The sequence below is a fragment of the Rattus norvegicus genome, chromosome 6 (genome assembly GCF_021556685.1).
Source record: "Rattus norvegicus strain SHRSP/BbbUtx chromosome 6, alternate assembly SHRSP_T2T, whole genome shotgun sequence".
Taxonomy (NCBI): Eukaryota; Metazoa; Chordata; class Mammalia; order Rodentia; family Muridae; genus Rattus; species Rattus norvegicus.
In genome coordinates, this window is record NC_141539.1 from 21,537,430 (window position 1) to 21,559,836 (window position 22,407).

At 44.7% G+C, this 22,407-nt stretch overlaps 1 long non-coding RNA gene across 1 annotated transcript; it reads left to right on the plus strand.

Moving 5' to 3' along the window:
* Positions 1–116: 116 nt before the first annotated feature.
* Positions 117–3,317, plus strand: LOC148005081 (uncharacterized). The gene is made up of 2 exons (XR_015622801.1): positions 117–295; positions 2,562–3,317. It is a non-coding gene; the product is annotated as an uncharacterized LOC148005081 (long non-coding RNA).
* Positions 3,318–22,407: the final 19,090 nt, after the last annotated feature.

A 22,407-nucleotide genomic window follows, 5' to 3' on the forward strand; every position in this document is an offset into this window, starting at 1 on the left:
ATTGGGATCTCTTCCTTCTTCTGTGTTTGTTATTTGAGATAAACATCTCACTCCATAGCCCTGGCTGGCCTCAGTCCCATGAGGATCCTCTTGCTTCAGCCTCGCCGGTGCTAGGTTCACAGGTGTGAGGCGTCAGGTCCAGCTCATAGTTGGGTTTTAAGTGTCCCCCAGATGCCTGTGTTTTGGAGGCTTGGTCTCTGGGAAGATGTGCTTTGTAAGTTCTAAGAAGCTCTTTGAGATGGGAATGGTCTGAAATTCTGGGAAGAACTGCTTAATTGGCTTGTGGAGTTTGCAGGTGAGTATCTATTGAGAGAAGTTTTTATTTAGGGCATAGATACCTTCGATGCCGTCACCTGCAGGTACTGTTACTGGATGTCATCACCTGCAGATACTGTTGCTAGATTCCATCACCTTCTTTCCTCTCCACCTTTGTATCTGTTTGCTGACATAAACTTTCATAAAGAGAAGAGATGTTCTTGGAGGGAAAAGCATTTGCAGTTCAGATTTCGTAAACTATCTCATAATCCGAGCTGGCCTTAACTGAGGACATGGGGCAGGGAGGGTTTGTAGGGAAAGACAAAAATGGTGACTCCCTGTTTGATGTCACGGTCCACCAGCTCAGTGCAAAGGGCATCTTCTACAGAGATGTACACGTGTGTTCTGAAAGAGCCTGAGACTAGAAGGCATGACCTTCCCCACTCATCATCAACACTGGGACCTGCCTAGCACAGGAGGAAGAATGGGCTTAATTTCAAGGCAACAGTAGCAAGTTTGGGATGGGATGGAGTGGGCTGGGGTGAGGGACAGAGGGAGGACCTATTTTGATATTAGTAAAATATGACTAGAACACTCAAAGAGAAATCAGTTTTGTCTCAAAGCTTTTAGATTTTTCTTCCTTTAGAAACTGAGGCCAGGCTTAACATTTATATGTGGGCATACATTTTTCTTATAGCTATGGGGTCTAGGAAATCTAATGCCAAGGGGACTGGTGTTTGAGGTGTTATCCGTATGGCATGAGGCAGAACAAGAGCCTGAGCTTGGCTTTTTCTAACAAACCCATTTCTCATAGCAGCCTTAATCCTTCCATATGGTGGTCTAATTACCTCTTAAACATCAGGAGGGAGCACACTTGACTTTGTAGTCTACCCAAAAGCAAATTTGGAAGTTATTGCCAAATGACATTTAATAGGCACAGGACAAAAGTCTTTTATGAGCTCTTTACTATGGTGGTGACATCTTCCCAGTCCTTATCAGTTCTGCAAACAAACTCTGGGCCTGTTGACAGTGACTAACATTCCCAGTATTGTTCTGGCCCAGTTCCTGGCTCATAATTTTGGTCAGTGAGGCATCTGCTAATTAGAAGAGAGCGGTTCCCAGCTTTCCATGGCTGCTGTGACCCATGGATGCCACATACATGAGAAGTTGGAGAACAAAAGCTGGCATTGTACTGAAATGGTATTCAGACATCCCAGGAAAGAAGCGAGATAAAGCTTTGACACTATTCCAAGAATCCTCATCTTGGCGATATCTAGATCTCTAGAATTTTCTCCATTGCTATTTTACTTTCACAGTATGGAGTGATGAGTGCAAATCAGGGGAGAGAACGAGGTTGAGTCTTGCCCCAGTCTCACTCCAGCTTCCATTCTGTAAGTTCAAACCCAAACAAGGTGATTGAATGAAAGATAGGGAGCCTTAATCCTTAGGACTTAGGAGAATGTTCTGAACCTAAGTTCTGAACTTTGTTTCCATTTGCATAAGCCAGACACCTTGAGAAATGTTGATGCTTGACCTAACTTCAAACGGTTCTGATTTCAATGATATGAGCAGCAAGCATGTTCTTTTTTTAAAAAATAAATATTTTATTTTTAATTATGTATATACGTGTTTCTATGTGTGACCATGTACACATGAATGCGGTACCTAAGGAAGCCAGAGAGGTAGTTAGATTCCCCTGGAGCTGGACTTACAGGTAGTTAAACCTCCCAACATGGGTGCTGGAAACTAAACTCAAGTCCTGTAAAATAGTAGTCTGAGCTCTTAACCACTGAGCTGTCTCTTCAGTCTCGGGCATCGAATCTTAACAAGTTCACTGGAGGGACGTCTTCTGATCATTGACCCTGGAGACATAGTGGATATCATGTTATACATTAGGAGAGTTATGTGCAACTCACAGCTCCGAAGAAAGAACTGTATTGTGCTAACCATTAATCATGTATCTAGGAGAGACATTGGTTATGGGCGATCTGAGTATTAAGGCATAGGATTTAATGCTGGGTAGCCACCAAAACCAATAACCACTAAGATGTGAGGAAAAGCTCAGAGTTTAGGAAAATAAAACACATACTAAAATCATTTTCCAGTTATCTTTATTTCCTTTGTTGTCTTATCTCTCAAAGGGGGTATTTGTAACCACATCACCTAACCCCTAGTCCTGAATCAGTCTCTTTTTGGGGTCTCAGGGATGAGCCTGGCAATGCTACATATATTTTTGTGGTGTTTTGCTACGATTAACCGTCCTCTGTGAGGAAGCATACCTTTGAATTTCTACCTGATCCTCATAGGTCTGAACTGTACTGGGCCACCCAGGGAAAGCTTTGGAATGAAGTCATCACCAACTGTCACCGGCTACCACAACTACAAGCAAGGGGAAGTGAAGAGACTAATAAACGACGCTTAACGAGAACCGCAGAAGGAGAGCCCATGAATGGCAGATTGTGTGCTGGTGTGAGAGTAAGGAGGGAGGACAGCATCTACTCAGAGACTTTGAAACCAGCCCATGTTGAACATAAGCAATGGAACGGGTTCCTTTCAAGTCGCTTAAGTCAAGATCAAGTATCATATCCCACACCGGCCCTTGCACAAGGCTAGGCAACCAGTAGATACTTAAGTCTAAATAGGTGTAACCTGAAGCCAGTACGATGGCAGCCTAAAGTCTTCCTTAGCCTGCAATCGTTCACCAGATGGAAGGGAGGCTAATAACTGAAAACTGTGGGAGGTCAAGTAAAGTCAGTCAAGCTTAGTGTATGGTGGATATGTGTATGCATCAAGGCACAGAGCTGAGGCAAGTCCAAGAACCAGACATATTGCATCTTTCTACTTTTGTTCTCAACATCCTCTGAATTTTTAGGGCTTGCCATCCAGGCTAATGGAGTAAATAAACAGTGTCAGGTTGGACCACTGCAGTCTTTGATTCCCTCCAGCTGCAAACCTCCCAAGGTAGCATGCCACCTTAGAGCAAGTAAAAAGATATTTCTCTCCTCTGGAGATACTCTAAACGCGGATGCTCTAGAAATAAATTGGATGTAGTTTCAATCACACCATGCTGCTAATTGTCATGGTTATTATAAACTGATATAGGGGTCCTCAGCCTACTGTGGGCGGCGCCATCCCCTGATCAGCTGTTCCTAAGATAGCTGAAAGGGAGCCTGTGAACGAGCCATCAAGCCGCATGACTTCATGGTTTCAGCTGTAATTCTTTGGCTGTGAGTTGAGTTCTGTGATTAGAAGTAAGGTCCCCCGCCTTGACTTTCCACAACGATGGCCTGGGATATGTAAGAGAAAATAACCCTTTCCTTTTCTAAGTAGCTCTTGGTCAGTGTTTTATCACAGCGACAGAGAGGACACCAAGGCAGCTGTCCTTGTTGGCTGCTTCTAAAACAATACCCACTGCTGAGGCTGTAGCTTGCTCAGCTGCAGATTAAATTCCGGCAAAAGAAGTCGGTTGCCACAGCCCCAAGAGGCCATCCCAGATTGTTTCCAGAAAGCCACAGTCCAAAAGGCAGTGCCTCTTCCAAAATCTCAGAAGGGTCGAAAACTCCAGTCAGGAAGCACCTGCTTTATAGGTTCTTGACAAGGAAGCATGAGAAGGAGGCTGTTATAGAAGTTATAAGGTGGCATCCTGGGGGTGGGGGTGGGGATGGGGATTCTGTCTAAAAATAAGGCCTAGTTGTCATAGAGAGCACCTCATATACTTCATTAACAATAAAATAGGGCTGTATTGAAAGAAGCATGTAGCCTCCTTTGCTCCCTGTAGCTTTATTTACAAAGGTCCTTGCTTCTTTTCAGCCTTCCTGAAATCTCAATTCTTTGGAGTGAATGCAATTAGACTCCTAACCCTGATTTACTGCTTGCATTTGGCCTGACAGGCGGAGTCGTGAGCTGCCAAGGACTCGACTGCTGTCGAGCTGCAGGGAGGGAAGAGAGGGTGGCAAGAGAAGCAACCGAACCCAGACTCGCTCCTTAACTAACCCGGAAAGCAGAGATGCCACCCGTGTCTGCAAATTCCTTTCCAGGATGCGCAGACGTAAGCTATTCTGACTTTGTGCTGACTCCGTCTGCTTGGCAGAAACTCCAATGGCTTCCTTTTTAAGGACCTCTCAGAGGCCTTGCAGAATTAGAATAACCTAAGCACAGTCACTAGTTCTTGTGCTTGTAGAGGAATTCACAGTAATTAGTTCCTCATTGTCCCACTTTCCTCCTGCTATGGCTGAGCTTGGCTCCGCTGGCCAGCGTCCAGTGTCTCACCACCCGCCCCTTCCTTTCCTCCTCTCTCCATCTCTGCAGCCAGCTACTATTGCTGAATCTTTTATGGTGGAATTTTTCTCCCCACTCCTGAACTCTGCCTCCCTTGCCTTCATTTTCTTAACACATTTTTCTTCCCTTTCTTATTATTTTTTTAAAAATCTGAGATGGAGTGAGAGAGTTAAAAGGGCGAAAACTGCTCTCCCAAAGTTACGTCCATTGCGGAAAATATGAACTGGAAAATTGAGCAGCTAGCTTGGGTTTGCTTAGGTCTAAGAACAATATTTATCCTTAAATCTTGAAAAATGGGCAAGGCAAAATGTAGAACTCTATGGGGATGGAATAAGCAAGCCGTACTCTCCTGCCTGGAGCAATGACGAGCTCCTCTGGAGGTTTTTCCATCCGCACTCCTTCATGCTGACCATCTACGCTCCATGAGGGAAGCTGGGGTGGGTGGAGATCAGAAGCTGTCTCATGGAAAAACTGGTTTATACAGAAGCAAAAACAACATCATCAACAACAACAAAAACAAATTTTAGAATTGTCCTTAATTCCCTTTCATTTAGCTCTCTGCCATATCTCTGGGTTTCACTATCTTCAGTGGTCTCTGCTCCCCAAACCCAAAGAGATTTCATGAAGAAGGTGCAGGGTGTTTTCTTGGCACACAAACCAAACATTTTGCCAATCACCTGCTCAGACTCCTGCTGTTTTTCTCCAAACCAGAGGCATTCTTCCCCAGGAAAGGTCGAGGTCTGTGTGGCTGAGCCCTGTTCTCTACAAAGTGGGAGCCTTCCCTTCTTTCTTAAGTACCTGATCAGTGCATGGATCTCTGGGCACTCAGGTTTCTGGGGAACTCTGTGTCTGCTCTTGGTGGCCATGGCTTCCATACAGTGATATTTCCTGGAATGCTCAGCACGAATGTTTCTGCTGCCCTCTTGGTGACATCACCAGCAGGTGAAGAATATGGAGTGTTGCCTTCCCTTTATTCCCATTCAAACACCATGCAGACCCTGACTCCCCCAGTTTGCCTTCTTCTGTTGTGAGTGATAGAACTCTTCATTCTGCATCATTGGCATTTGCATGTTGTCCTTACTAAGTTCTAAATGGGACTCAATAAGTAACCACATTGGAGCATGGAAAAGCATCACAAAGAGATTAGATATAACCATGGGCTTTTCTTACTCTTCATTAGCTTCGCTTTAGTTCATTCTTCAAGTTCTTGCTGTTGTGAGCACCCAAGACTCTCAGTTATCTCTCCTTCCATTGTGAAATTGTCTTAGTTAGGGTTTTACTGCTGTGCACAGACACCATGACAAAGACAACTCTTATAAGGACAACAATTAACTGGGGCTGGCTTACAGGTTCAGAGGTTCAGTCCACTATCATCAAAGTGGGAACATGGCAGCATCCAGGCAGGAATGGCTCTGGAGAAGGAGCTGAGAGCTCAATATCTTGTTCCAAAGGCAAACAGGAGAAGACTGGCTCTCATGTGACTAGGAGGAGGGTCTCATTGCCCATTCCCACAGTGACACACTTCCTCCAACAAGGCCACACCTCCAAATAGTGCCACTCCCAGGACCAAGCATATTCAAACCATCACAGAAATTTTCTTCCTTTCTCTCATTTCTCAATACTCACCAGGGAACTGTCCCTAAGGAGTGATATGATCATGGTTGATGATAGAAAAGTTGGGGCTCCACCAAGAGCCACCAGGAAGTTACTATTGAACAATGGTAATCATCACCAGTGATGGTGACAGCATTTGTGGGACCTTATATCCTCACTGTGTTCACAGAGGTATAACTACAATTCAGTGTTCTCATCTATTAGGAAATGAGAGTCCTAGAAGCAGGGTCCACAGAGATCATACTTGCCCAGAGAGTGGTTCCCACCAGTGTCAATCAATAGGCATTACGTGGAGGAAACTAAAGAGATATTAGTAGCTCTGAGGCAAACCATGTGGTTGGAGAAATCAGGGGTTCAAAGCACATACCTAAACATAATGAAAGCCATCTACAGTGAGCCAATAGCCAGCACCAGATTAAACAAAGAGAAACTTGAAGCAATCCCACTGAAAACAAGGACAAAACAAGGCTGCCCGTGTTCTTCCTATCTACTCAATTTAGTACTTCAAGTTCTAGCCAGAGCAATGAGACAACAAAAGATCAAGGGGATACAAAATGGAAAGGAAGAAGTCAAGGGGTATCATTATTTACAAATGAGACTGAGCCACCAAAAAAAAAAAAAAAAAAAAAAAAAAGAAAGAAAGAAAGAACATACAAGGTTGGAAGATAGTTCCTGGTGCATATATAGCAGACATGTGGCTCCATCTCCATGGCTGCCTTGTCTGGCCTCAGTGAGAGAGGTTACACCTAATCCTGCAGATATTTGATGCACCAGAGTGGGAGTATATGAGGGGGCTACCCTCTCAGAGGTGAAGGGGGGGTATAGAGGAGGGACTCTATGGGGGGACCTGGAGGGGGCAGTGTTTGGGATGTAAATAAATGAATGAATTAATTAAAATATATAATAAGATTTAGGAAGAAAAAGATTTAGGGCAAGGACATATGGTGGGAGAACTTCATGATTCACCCTACCCCTCAATCTAAGAGAAGCAGTATACATGGGCATGGGAGAAGCACATGACTTTGACGGTAGTTATTTCTGTCTTGGGGCCTTACTTTTTGTTAGTGATTGCCTCATGAATTTGGTTAAACGCCTTACCACTCTGTGCCTCATCTAGTTAAAAAGGAAACAAAACCCAACTTCCATAGAAATATAGACGTCTTCATAGTAATAAGGAGTATTAAGATGTAATCAGAGAGTTGTAGTGTTCAAGACAGTCCTATCACAGGGGAATGTCAGCAAATAAAATATTACTTTCATTGTTTGCTTGCTTGATCTATCCATTAGCAGAGAGGAGAGAGAGAGAGAGAGAGAGAGAGAGAGAGAGACAGACAGACAGACAGACAGAGAGAGACAGAGAGACAGAGAGAGAGACAGAGAGAGAGAGAGAGACAGACAGACAGAGAGAGACAGAGAGAGACAGAGAGAGACAGAGAGAGAGACAGAGAGAGAGACAGAGAGAGACAGAGAGAGACAGAGAGAGAGAGGAGAGAGAGAGACAGAGAGAGAGAAGAGAGAGAGACAGAGAGAGACAGAGAGAGAGACAGAGAGAGAGACAGAGAGAGAGACAGAGAGAGAGACAGAGAGAGAGGAGAGAGAGAGAGACAGAGAGAGAGACAGAGAGAGAGGAGAGAGAGAGACAGAGAGAGACAGAGAGAGAGACAGAGAGAGAGACAGAGAGAGACAGAGAGAGACAGAGAGAGAGAGGAGAGAGAGAGACAGAGAGAGAGAAGAGAGAGAGACAGAGAGAGACAGAGAGAGAGACAGAGAGAGAGACAGAGAGAGACAGAGAGAGAGACAGAGAGAGAGGAGAGAGAGAGAGACAGAGAGAGAGAGACAGAGAGAGAGGAGAGAGAGAGACAGAGAGAGACAGAGAGAGACAGAGAGAGAGAGAGACAGACAGAGACAGACAGAGACAGACAGAGAGAGAGAGGAGAGAGAGAGACAGAGAGAGAGAGGAGAGAGAGAGAGAGAGAGAGAGAGAGAGAGAGAGAGAGAGAGAGATTAGATTTCTTGGGATGCATTAGAATGGAAATGGAAATTAGGGCTACCAGAAGCTTGGAGATGTTTCCCTAAGTTTGTCATCTCATTTTACTTCAGCAATTTTTTGGAGGGGATGCTAAGCTTTGTACTTGTTAAGATGTCCACATCACTCCTGTGTGCTTCTCCGGTAGTTCCAAAAGTGGTTTCTACGCTTTTGGAAATCTCTTATGTAGGTTACTACATGTTGATGGAATAAAAACAGATTTTTAAATTTGTCCTCTGTTACATTAAAAATTATGGCCAAATATATTCCACGTGAAGTTATGGGAAACCTGAGCAATATCATCATTGTTTCTCTGTAAGTGACCATAACATGGTTGTAAAACCCATTGGCATTGCCAAACTGGATCTTGATAGGACAGGACATGTGTATTCTACTAGAGGGACACTTGACATACTTCCTTCTTCCAAAACAAGCCATCAGCTACAACTGTTAAGGTCTCTGCATCCAGGTGTATGTGATGCCTAGAGACCAAACTGTGAAGAGAGATCCTTCCTAACAGGTCTCGTTTATACCCCCAGAGTAGCTGCTGTTAACCATACCTTCTTCTACCTGACTTTTGGCACTCATAGACATTCTTTCTATAAAAATGTCATGAACATACACAGCAGAATCATTTGAAGAACGGAATTGAATTTACAGTGACTAGGAAAGGTGGTCAGCTAGCAAAGACAAAGGTGAGATCCCCGAGGTCAAACCATGCAAACTTGCTTTATGTATGGTTGATTGTTCCCTAAAGGTTCATGCGTAGGAGGCTTAGTCCTCAGTGTGGTTGTGCTAAGGTGGCAGGATGTTTAAGAGGCAAAAATCTGTGTGAAGTCACTGAAAACCTTGACCAAGATCATTGTTTGCTGTTGTCATGAAATATGACTGACTGCTCCTTGCCGCTGTCTTCTAAATTTCAATCCAAATGGTTGTAACACTGTGACTAACCTTTAGGAAAAACAGCCTGACTATAGCATTGTGATATTACCCTTCATCCATCAACTTAAAACAAAACAAAACAAAACGAAAACAGATTTATTGTACTGGAAGACATCTGTGGAAGGGCACAATTTCTCAGGAAAATGTTTTCTGGGAAATTCCCAATGCAGCTCAATTGAGTAAAACTCCATATCAAAGCCACCTGGCATTGGTTCGAGGTCATTGTTGGGATTTTTTTTTTTTTTTGGGTCTGGGACACAGATTAAGGGAGGTGGTTTTGGTCATGCAGAAAGCTATTACAATTTGTATCTGAAATGCCCCCCCTCCCCAATCTCATGTTTTGAATGAGATAGCTGGTTAAAGTGTTTTAGACGATTCTGGAAACTTTGGGTAGTGGGGCTTAGTTGGCAGAAATCGGTCACTGGTGATAACTCTTTAAAGGTTATACCGAGTCCCTGGGTCCTGACTCATGTTTTACTTACTGGTCTGCTGTGACATGAAATGTCTTCTAAATTTTTCTTCTACTATGAGCTGAGTGGCACAGCCATGTCCTCCCTATAAGAATGCACTAGTCTTTCTGAGACCCTGAGCACAAATAAATTTTTCCTCTCTTTTAAGCAGCCCCTGCCATATATTCTATCACAGCCATGCAAAAGTAACTAATACACAAAACTGGTACCAGGGAAGTGGGGTTCCTGCTATGACTAAACCTGATTATGTGGTCCTTAGGCCTTTGGAATTGGCTTGCATGAGAAACTCGGAGATATTTGATAATACAAGCTAGAAAAGTTCTGTAAGCAGAACTTAGCAGGTGACTTTTGAGCTTCAAAAGACCAGAATGCTTAGACAGTGAAGGACAGAGTCATCAGGTTTCAGATGGGTACAGGAACTCTATTGAGAATTAGACAGAATATAGATATTATATTCTGTAAATAATTTGGCTAGGTTCCAGTCTATATTATGAGAATTTGAGTAAAGCTCGCTTTAAAAGTAATGAACTAGTGAATTTGGAGGAGGAAATTTAAGAGAGCACAGCATTCAGGTCATGACATGGTTACTACTGAGTGCTTTTTGCCAGGTTTATAATGAGAAGTAGGATCAGAAAAGCAAACCAGAAAGATGGAATGATAGCAAAAACCATATTGTTTGTCAGAAAGAAAATTTGTTTGAAGTTGATGACAAAAAGGCCTTAACTGTAAAGAGATTTGTGCCAAGTATTCGCAATGGGAAAATTGAAAAGGTGACTGTGGGAATCGGCAAGATTCCATCGTCTGCAGGCTCTGTGAGGCAAAGCTGAATGTTTGTCTATAAGACTTTCCTTTGGAAAGGGAGATCTTCCAACATCTTCCTCGACATCTCCTCAAACTGTGAGTCAAAGCAAAACGTCTTCTCCCCTAAATTGCTTCAAGCTAGAAACTGGTAACAACAACAACAACAACAACAACAACAACAACAGCAAAGAAGTAACAAATGAAGAAAATTGATCCTGAAAATGTTGTTGTTGCTTCTGTAAACATGACTGTAGTTCATAGTACTTTGAAACTTGTTTATTAGCAGGACTTAGAAGACTTTTAAGTTGCAGACTTGGGAAACCCTAGACTGATGTAAACAGAACTCAGCTGGTCGTTCTGGTGGGCATTTGGAAGACCTGAATGTTGAAAGCTGTGAAGGGCAGACTCCTGAGCTTCCAAGAGGGGAACAAGAATTCTTAGGAACTAGACTAGAGGCCCCTCCCATCAGACATGCGGCTGATTTCTGCATGAATGCTTACAATGTGCTGGATCCACTAGAAACAGACCCATTTATTTGGCAGAAGGGAATTCAAGATATCAAAATAATGATGGAATAGGGTTAGCATTTGTAAGAACAGGATCTGATTATGGATTACATGGGAGATACTGGGTCTGAGAAGAAGGTGAAACTGACACTAAGACCAAATCCCAAATGATGTCCAGTGGCCAGAGCTGAATTAATATTCAGTGGTTCTCAACCTTCCCAATGCTGTGACCCTTTAAAACAATTCCTCGTGTTGTGGTGACCCCCCCAACCATTAAAATATTTCCATTGTTACTTCATAACTGTAATTTTGCTAGTGTCGTGAATTATAATGTAAACATCTGATATGCAACCCCCGTGAAAGGGTCATGTGACCTCCAAAAGGGTTGTGACCCACAGGTTGAGAAACCACTGCTACTGGGGCAGTGACAGCTTTGAAAAGTAGGAATCCAGTAAGTAGGCTGGGGTTAAAAAGAGAGTTATAGGGGCTGGGGATTTAGCTCAGTGGTAGGGCGCTTGCCTAGCAAGCACAAGGCCCTGGGTTCGGTCCCCAGCTCCGAAAAAAAAGAAAAGAAAAAAAAAAAGAGAGAGTAATAGAAGGTACAGGACTATCTGTAAATTAGGTGCAGCAAACAAGGCAGATACCCAGGAGGTAGATATCCAGGGCAAAAAGATGTGGGGTAAGGCCACAGATGTGCTGGTTGGCAGCACAGGGCATGTATATATATATATATATATATATATATATATATATATATATGTATGTATGTATGTATGTATATGATGTATATGTATATGTATATATGTATATGATGTATATGTATATGTATATATATGTGTATATAATGTATATGTATATGTATATATAATTAAACTGGCTTATTGATGGTGAAACTGGACAGATTAGACGGATTCATGACATTTTAATGAACATCTTCCTCTTGGGTGATATTTCCACGCTCCTCAGGTGAGTTTGGAAGTTCATACACTTTTTTTTTTCTTTTTTTCGGAGCTGGGGACCGAACCCAGGGCCTTGCGCTTGCTAGGCAAGCGCTCTACCACTGAGCTAAATCCCCAACCGGAAGTTCATACACTTTTAAGTGGAAAGACAGTAGTGATTCTTAGCTTGCCAATTAGCAAGGGGCAGAGCACTGGAAGATACCAGTCCTTTCACGGTGGCCTTTGCTTCTCAACTTAGGGCCAAATATTTGCTCCTTTAAGAAAGAAAAAAAAAAAAAAAAAAGAAAGCATGGACAGGACCTCTCTTTTGCCAACTGACGTGTCTGTCTGGAACATTCATCCCACACACAAAATCCACATATTTAAGGATGTCCCTTTGTCCTCCAGCTCTTCATTTCTCAGGGGAAAAACGTTGATAATTCATTTCAGCATTTGAGTTAGGCTGAAAAGATTTTGTGTGTGTGTGTGTGTGTGTGTGATTCAGCCCACAGATTGGAGGTGAAAGAATTCCAAAAGAGCAAGCAAGAGCTGCAAATTCTCTTCAGCCTGGAGAGCACATTCTTTTCAAGGGTCACAGAATCCCAAGGTTGCCCTAGCTTTGGGGGGGAGGGGATAACTCGGAGACACCTGGGCGGTTTGGAAGCGCTCAGCAGAGTCCCGGGTTAAGGGTGGCAGCAGCTGGGAGAAACCGCATAGGACTCTCCATTGACCTCCAGCCGGTTAGCTCCTCTCCCTGGAGACCTCTTCTGGGTGGGAAGGAAGGCCCACTGCCAGAGGTCAGGCTGTGCTTTTTTTGATTCTGCTGCAGAAACCTCCCTTTCCACCCCCGCACCCTCAGTCTGGGAACAACATTTAGAGAGGAGACCTGAAGCTGTGAGAGTCCATGGCAGCCTTGGGAAGAACAAAGAAAGGGTCCTTTGTTCAAACATTTCTCCCGCAGACCCAAGAGGACAATTCTAGTTTTGATGCTTTTCTAGTTACTGGGTAGTTGCTGACAGATATACTCACAGAGCACACCATTCACTTTCCATGGTGGGAGCTAAGGTCGAATGACCCCTGGGAGTGTACTCAGGGATGTGTGGAACATCCAGGGACACTGCCCTTCTCCTTGCTGAAGGCATCTTGATGGGCTTCCTGGGAAGGCCTGTTTTTCCACCAACCTTCAAAATCCAACATGCAAGCAAGACCGTTGAAGACAGCGTTATGGTTTGGACGTAGACTGTCTTCCTAGGAAAGAACTTGTGTGTTGGCATTTTGTCACTAGATGGTGTTCTATTTTGGAAAGTTCTAGAAACTTTAGAAACAGTCTGAGGGAAATAGATAAATGGGGGGAAATCTGAGAAAGAGGGGGGTTGAGGGAAGAGAGAAAGAGAGATCTTGCCCCTGCTCTACTCCTTACTCTCTCTCTGCTTCTCATCTTCAGCCTCTGCCACCCGCCCTACCCCAGCCGTTCTCCTGCCACATGCTCCTGTCAACACACTTCCTTACCCCCCAGGCCCAGAAACAACCAAGCTGACTGTGATGGACTGAACTCAGCAAAACAGATACTCAAATAAACTTTCCCGTCCTTTGTTGCTTCTCCCTATAAGGTCAGAGTTAAACAAAGGTTTACTGAAGTTAAACTAACAGGGCAGGAAGGCAGTTATAGACAACAGGTGTCTGGCTGTCAGGAGGGGATCCTGAGGACATTCATACATATACATACACATACACATACACATACACATACGCATATGCATACACATACATATACGCATACGCATACCCATACGTGTGTGTATGTGTGTGTGTGTGTCTGTGTGTGTAAGAATAGCACAGGTAAGTGCCATCATGGCCACAATTTTGTTTTAAAAAGTCCAGAGACTTCCTAAACAATCAGTGAGTTCTCGAACTCTGCCTGTGACTTCTGGGAGGTGAGAAAAAAACACTGCCTCCAATGAGGAGTGAGGCTTATCTTCCCAGGAACCGCCATGTGCAAAACAGAATGCAATGGTATCCCTCCTTTGTCTTCTAGCCTCCTCTGAATCCAAATGTCTGGACCTCCAAATATCAATGTTAGTTGTTCTTAAACCAAAAAGAAAGAATGCTTTCTTTCACTAAAAACAGCCAATCAATCAATCAATCAATCAAACAAACAAACAAAACAAAAAATTATATACTTTGCCACATGTTCACAGAGAACATTTTAGTGAAGTTTGAAGATGAAATTCCACCCCCCCACACACAAATGAGTTTTTGTTTGTTTGTTTGTTTGTTTTATAAAACAAGACACTTGAATGCAAGTTTTAGAGTCCCACACAGCCTGACTTGGTTAGGAAATTAAAGCGCTCTTGGGAAGCCACTGCAGGTGGCAGCTCGGTTTTCCATGAGAATCTGAACACTTGGGATGAAATCTAAGAAGTCTGACCGCAGCTACTTTGTACCCTCGCAGCTGCATCCGACTGCTTGACAGTTGCTTTCCAGTGAGAATCAATCGTGCAACTCTGCGGAGCAGGCCGTTTTTGTGTGTGGGCAAACTGAGATTCATTGACGCTAACAATGAACAGCCGGTTCCTTGAAAATGGCGGAACCAAGCTGGAGGTAGTGTGCTTGATCTCGAGGCTGGGCGTCTTTGCTCACACTTTTGAAAGCAGCACCCTTTGCTCACACTTTTGAAAGCAGCACCCTGTCTTCCCTTATCTCTTTCCCCCACAGGGTGGCGGCCATCTTGGGATTTGCATTTCAGCTACGGCATTCATGAGCATGGAATGAACTGGTGAATTTGCCTGTTCCTAACCCACAGAAGAGATTAATCAGCTCTGAAAAATAAAGATCCTGGAAGAAATAAAGCTCCTTAGTGCCTGTCAAACGAGGGCCCACTTAGGGAACCAGAAAGGAGAGCGGCTGAGCCAAGTTCTCCCCAGGGTAACTACAGGCTTCAACAGTTGGAACGCATCAAGAGTTCTCCTGGACCCTGGCAACCTCCTGACATAGGACACACTGGAGTGAACCAGATCTGGGGCAATCTGGCAGGGACTTTTTGTGACATCCAAGCTCCAATACCAGGAAGAGAGGAGGACTACATAAAGCCAGGAAGTCGCAGAGATTTGAGGAGTCACACGTAGATAAGACATATTTCATCTTCTGACACACAGGCTGCTGGGAGGGTAGACGCTAGCGGGCACCCAGGCACATGTTGGTACAACGCAGGCTACACACAGGCTACACACAGGCACACATACAGACCAACAGGGACCACAGGCAGGAAGCATACACAGGCACACGTAGGCTGGCTGGCAAACTTAAAAAGTGAAGACAGAGCCCCTGTTCCCCGCCTCAAGGTTATTATTTGCAAAGGACTTTTAAAAGTGACGTTATACAAGGAATAGTTATATGACAGATTATATCAGTGTTTACTTTGGGGCTCACCAGAAATCTGGTGACAGCCATCATGAGCTGACTCATGGTCCCCTGCAAGTTCTGCGTCAACTAAGATTTATGTGACACATACCGGGCATTCATATCAGTGCCACGTTATCTAAACCCAAGCTGACCCTTACGATCCTTTAGACCTCTGGCTGAAAGACCACCATACAATCTATGTTATATAATCCAGTCCCATTCTGTCTTCATATTTCTGGGCTATCAGATCTATAGTAGCCTTTAGGGAATATTCTAAATCCATTTCCCTCTCAGGAGTTTCTGATTTCCTTTAGTCCCTCACATTATTATGCAAAGAAAACATCACTGTTCTCTTACAGTCAATACTGTACTAAATAGGTTAGCCCAGAAACCCACCTTTGCTTGTAAACAAGATGAGAACAGAGTAGGGCTTCGGAAGATGGTTCAGTGACTAAGTTCTTGTTGAGCAAGTGTCAGGACCTGGAGTTCATATTCTCAGAACCTGTGTACATCTGGAGGTGGTAGCAAGCATCTGTAATTATAAGTGGGCTGGAAGCTTGCAGCTACCATGGTTTACAATAGAGGTGAACAACAAGGAGCTCTGCCCAAAATAAGTTAGAAGGTAATAATTGATACCCAAGGTTATCCTCTCACCTCCACAAAGGAACTGTGTCATGTCTGTTTTATGCACTTACACATAGATGTATGCTCATGTATGTGCACATGTGCATATGTATATGTATGTGTATGTGTGTGTGTGTGTGTGTGTGTGTGTGCACACACAAAGACACAGTGGGAACAGAACAATTGAAGGCATTGGAATGAAGGCCTTGAAGAAGGCCCTGGTATTTGCAGCCTGTTAGGAGCGCCCTGGTGTCTCAGGACTACTTTGTTCTTGACCCTACCCTTCTGGATGCTCAGCCCATGAGATCCTGCTGTTTCGAAGGCAGGCCAGCGTCTCTGGCCCCTCAGTGTTGATATCACCTTATGCCTTAAAGAGCCCCAGACTGGCAGCCAGAAAGGACCATTAGCACACACAGGTCTCGCAAACGCCCAGCTCTACACGTACACTGAACTTTGAGACCCTCACTTTATGATGTTTCCCTAGGATGTCTCTCATCTCCAGGCTTCTGTGCTTGCCCTGGCCTCCACCCAGCCCTGATGGAGGCCCCAGCATGTGTGCCTCAAACCAGACAGGCCCCCGGTTTGGCAAAAATATCCTACATACTCTGGCTTTTGCGTCAATGGCGCCAGCCCACGCCATCCACACCCAGCATGTGCAGTGTCTTAGAGCCTACCACTGAGCTAGCATTTCTTACATATTCATAATCATAATGGAGTCAGGCACAGAGAGCACTCATTTCCAATTCTTACTTGTCCTGGGTGCTTTAGATGGTCCATGTAGTTTATAGTTACTGTCCTCAGGAGAGCAGCCAGTCAGGGGAAGAACGGGCCAGTACACTGCTGTTATTTGCTTCTGCACAAACAGTACTTGAAAAAAATACATGAAGAGCTTAAACCTGGATTTAGAGGATAACTTACTTTCGCTCCCTTCCATTGATACAAAGTGTCGCTACATTTAAGGCACCCTGATGTGTCTTTCTGTGCTGTTGGCTTGGCGCTATGTCTTCAGCTTGTTTGTGAACGGAGACCCATGGAAGGAGAGTTTTCTGTGTGCTCCTGACAATCCCCGGCTTAGTCTCAGTGCCTCCCCTGCAGTAGAGCAGTCCCTTGTAATCTATGGGGATTGGATCCAGGCCCCTCCATGGATATGAAAATCTGCAGATGCCTGGGCCCCTTGTCATGAGTGGGGCGGTATTTGCATGGAACTGAGACACATCCTCCCATATGTTTTAAATAATCTCTACTTTGCACACATTTTCTAATACAATGTAAATGCTGGGTAAACAGATGTATCGTTTAGAGAGTAATTAAAAGGAACAAGTTTCTACATATTTTGTACAGATGCAATTTTTCCCCCCAAATGTTTCAATTTATGGTTGGCTGGGTCCGCAGATATAAAATGGGCCGACACAGAGAAATAATACTATAAAAGTATTTTAATAAAGAGATATAATGATAACAAAAAAAAATTCAACACAACCTCACTAGACAGGGTTAGAGAGATGGTTCAGTGGTTACTGCTAGTTACTCTTTCAGAGGACCCAGGTTCGATTCCCAGCACTCATTATGGTACTCACATCTACATTAATACCAGCCCCAGGGAGTCCAGCACCCTCTTCTGGCCCCCATGGGTACTGCATCCACAATGCACAGACATACAAGCAGGCAAAATACCCCTCCATAAAGTAAAACAAACAAACAAACAAACAAACAAAAAAACAAACAAACAAACGCCCACAGACTAAAGGTCTTGCTAAACCTATTTTAGCACATGAGCATTCTTGCTACTCTTCTGAACTTGCGTGAAGAAGTGTCTGGAACGAGGGATGTGCCATTATACCAGGTAGGAAGGATGGCCGGCTGAGCCCAGGTCCCAGTGGAGTGAGGCTCCCGATCTCCTGGAGACAAGTGCGCAGCACAGGGCAGGTAGGGTGAAGGACAAGGCACATGTCTGACCTCCTCCCGCGCTCGTGCTTCTGCTCCTGAAGCCTGCTGTCTGGCAGAAGGAAACGCTCTTGATTTATTTTCTGTTTTAGAGACAACAACAGCGTACATCTGGCGACACATTTAAGAACCACAGTATTTGAAATGGGGCATTTGCTAACCAATGCTGTCTCGTCCGCTCTCCTCTGCATCAGCGGCATGCTAAGCATCCAAGTGATTATTGTGCACGGATGTCGCCAGCACCTCCACCATGTTCAAGTTCTCAATCTGGCGGTGTTACTGCAGCTCCTGTGCACCAAACTAGAGGATTTAGCATACTCCGGTACTCCGGGACTGTGCCAGTCTGGAGGATGGGAGCTCTGACAAGCGTCCGGAGTCCATTCTCTGATGTTCACCTCAGTGGTCCACTTCTCCCCTGATGTGGGTGGCTTGGCGTATGCCCAAGTTCCTCCTGGGAAATGGCAGCTGGGAACCAATACTGACCCAAAGCATCTAGGAGGTACAAAATCAAGTGTGTCATTTGTCTGTCTTTCTCCTTTGAACCAGTGTTCAAACACGGACTCTAGCTCCAAAGCGAACTCCTACAGAAGTCGGTAAGTAAGACTCGGAGGCCAAAGCCACAGTGAGCCAAACCCACTGATTTATAGGCAAGTCTGAGGGCCGCTTGCACAGAGCACAGAGTAAAGTAGCTGGCTGCAAGACCAGGAAATTATTTTCCCAGAAGCAAAACTTTGTAGACTATTTGGATTCTATAATGAAGATCCAGAAAACACTTCTCTCTACTCTCACACACCCCAGTCACGTCACAAGACTAAATTGTAGCATGAGGTAAAAACAAGAACGGGCCAGAGCAGCTTTTCTACATCTTTTCCACCTTTCTTTCTAGTGGCAGGCTTTGAGCGGGGAAGTGGCCTCACTAAAGAGTCCCCGTGTCCCCATGTCCTTTTGGCCATGACTCCCGGAATAGTCTAGTTTGTTTCCAGCCCTTTTCTCTCTATGATGCCCACAAACATATATCTTTTATCAATTTTTCCCCTAAGAGACAGCACCACAACTATCCCCGCCCCCCCAATACACAAAGGTGCTATATTTGGTGCAAATCATACCAAGGAAATCCGGCTCCAGCAAACCAATGGATACACAAATCAATATACAGCAGGGCTGGGGACACGACTGATTAAAGCAGTCATTTCCTCTGTGCCACACTGGCGTTTTTGAAAATCTTATCTTGCCTGATATTCCTTAGTAGCAACTATATGACCTATTCTCTGGCCACCGATAATTGAGTCAAGACTGGACACAGGGCCTCCTTTGAACCAATCGGTCCCTTTATCTGGACCTGCATTTAGAATACTGAAAACCTAGGACCATCAATTGTCTGTGAGCATTGGACCTGTGAGATGCTAGCGGATGAAGGCCTAGAGCAGTGGTTCTCAACCCGTGGCTCATGACCCTTTACGCAATGATTCACAACTGTAGAAAAATTACAACTATGAGGTAGCAACGAACTTAGTCTTTGGTTGGGGGTCACCACAACAAGAAGAACTGTATTAAAGGGTTGAAGCCTTAGGGAGGCTGAGAACTGCTGCATTAGAGAAAGACAGATATATGCTATCAGAGCTGGACTGAGGGGCGAGATGGAGTAACTCAGAGATAAAGATAGCTGAGAGACAGGGAAGGGAGAGCCTCTGCCAGAGACTAGACCTGTACCTCAGGCAGGGTTTCATCACCGGCCTTTACAAATGCAAAAGCCATTCCCTTACTTCGGTCCTGTTGGGTTTCTGGTCTAGGAACACAATGTTTCTCCATGCTAAAATGTAACAACTGGGGCGGAAGTTGAAGAGAAGATATTTAGGGAGCCACAGGCAACTTTTCTGGAGACAGTAGATCTTAAGAGTAGAAGTTCACATACAATATCCATGCAGTCCAAACTGCAGTGACATAGTCCTGCTTCCGGTGTGGTAGACAAGCGTGGTATATTTACCACACGTATATTTATAAAATATACAGTCTTAGCATTGGGCAGACTTTCCTGAGCAGACACAAACCTGGAAACTATAAAGAAAGTATGGGCAGATGAGACCAACCAACTCTAAATTTTAAATCACCGTTAACAAAGGCACTGTGAACAAAATCAAAGGCTTTTGTCGGTAGGCGTGAGCTCCCTCCTGTTATAGATCACACACTCCTTCAAGGGAGGCCATTAGCTGGGGCCCGCCTTGGCTCGTGGTAGCCACATCTGCTGAGAGTATTGTAACTGTTGGCAGGAAGACCATGGCCTCTCCTTGACTCAAAGTGAGACAGAGAAAAGGAAGGAAGAAGAAAGGTGTGGGATATAAGGAGATAAAACTGGCTGAGAGAAGCAGGGGGAGCAAGAGATTGGGAGAAGAGGGCAGCAGTTAGCTACTGCTCTCTCCTGCTGCTGAGCTGTCTTCCGGCCACGCTCGCGGTGCACTGACTCATCCGGGCTGTTTTAGGGGCTTACTGTAAAGAGGAGCGGCAGAAGCCAACAGCAACACTGAATGAGTGGTCATAATCGTGGTTCAGAACTCAGACCCACGTCATCTTTCCCTAAGCCCGTGCTTGGACAAAGTCACTCCTAGCATGGATGAACCAGAGGCCTCTGAGGAGACTTTTCAAAGTCTCAACATTTCCTTCCTATTTCCTTTTCTCCTAAGCAAAATTCCCTCTACTTTTACCACCCGCTAGAAGGGAGAATTGAAATTAGGCCCTTTTTATTTAATAGCTTGCCAAACAATAAACAGCTCTCTCAAACTAAGCCACATCTTATCTAGAGAGAGGGCAATAAAAAGAGTGATTTATGCAGTCAAGAGGACGGTGAGACGTTTTTATAGCATCGCAGATGGTTCTGCAAATTGCAGAGCAGCGTTATTTGATTCTGTATATATCCACCTCTTAGCTTGAAAACAGCATGAAGTAGCTGCTTCCTACAGCTCAGACTGCTCGGGCAGCTCACGAAGGCCCGCGTGCAGACCAAGGTGCAGAAGAGCACCTTGAATCTGATAGAAGAAGGTGCAGATGATGATGAATTACCCTTTTCTCCCCACTGCAGGGAGGTTAATCCGAGGAAAGTTTATAGGAATGTTTATGAGAAGGTAATCTAGCCTGGAAGGTGCTAGGCTTCACAGTCTCTTAGAAGAGCATGAATATTCAGGGACCATTGATGAATACTCAGGGTGTGCCTTTGACAGTACTAGAGCAATTCCTGAAGCAGCTGAAGGTTGAGATGATAAGAGAACTGATATGCACACTCACACTTCACTCCTCTAGTCATGTTTCAAATATGTTCCAACCACAGCCTGTGGTATATATGTGCACATCGCATATGTCTGTGGCTATAGCAGACTGCCTATGAGGCTCAACTTAAGCAGGAGAGATTTATTTTGGCTCACAGCGAAAGAGCCAGGATTGGGGTCAATCTAAGGCCAGTGGGAAAGTTCCACCACAAACCTCCAAGCACGAAGACCCCTCCCTTCCAGAGATGGCAGGGCTAGTTTAGTTCCTGGAGTAACTGCAAGCCAACCTGTCAAGAAAAAGCCACCAGTGAGTCCCAACCATCCCCTCTGGAAAGTCCAGAATGGTCCACTGACCACGAGTCAGTTTGAAGGTTGCTTCGCTCCACCAATAGTTCCCTGCCTAGTTACCAATTCTTTGAATTCTGCCCCAATGGTTTGCAAGGTATATAATTCCCTGTTAGAGATTGCTCAGGGTCGCCTTTCTCCCAATGGGAGCCGACCCTAACTCGTTGGAATAAAGTTCCTCTTGCATTTGCATCGATTACCGCCTCCCGTGAGTCTCACTCAAGGGGTCCCAGACAGGGGTCAGTTCGGACCTCGCAACAGTTTCCGAGGCCTCAATCCATGGATGTTTAGTTCCATCTCTTTGGATCATGCCAAAGCAGCGGTGGGGACCATGTGGTGGGACAAAGCTGCTTATCTGATGGTGACTAGAAGTGGAGAAGTGGGGGTGAGGGAGGCAGGGTAGCAGGGGGAAGGAAAGATAGGGAGGGAGACCTGGAATAAGCACCTATAAGACAGACCTTCAAGGGAATACTAATAAGAACCTATCAATTAGTCCTACATACTAAGTTTCTGCCATCTTCCAGTAGTCAATTAAACAATGAATCCACCAATACATAATCAGTTAATGAGGCCAGAGCCCTTGAATCCAATCAGCTGAGCACACCTGTTGGGGACCACACCTTCAGTACATAAGCATTTGGGGAACACTGTAGATAAAAACCATAACAATAAATATTAGATCTACTCTCAGTAGACCTCTGGTTTCTTTTTCTTCTGGAGAAGCCAGGGGTGCTGGGTTCTCGAGATTGGCCAACCTGGGTCATAGGCAGCCTGGTACACTGCTGGGAACACAAGACATGGAGACATTCTGGCTGCACACGAGTGACAGCTCCAGTCTATGGTTTTCAGTGTCGCCTCATCTGTAAAACGGGCATGGTGTAAACACATCTGTAGAGAAGGCTCTCAGGAATTAACTCCCTGACTCCCACCATAAATGATGACTGTTTTTAAAGACTTGTGAAAAAAACAGGGTGGTGGTGGGGAGAGGGGTGGATGCAGTGGTTC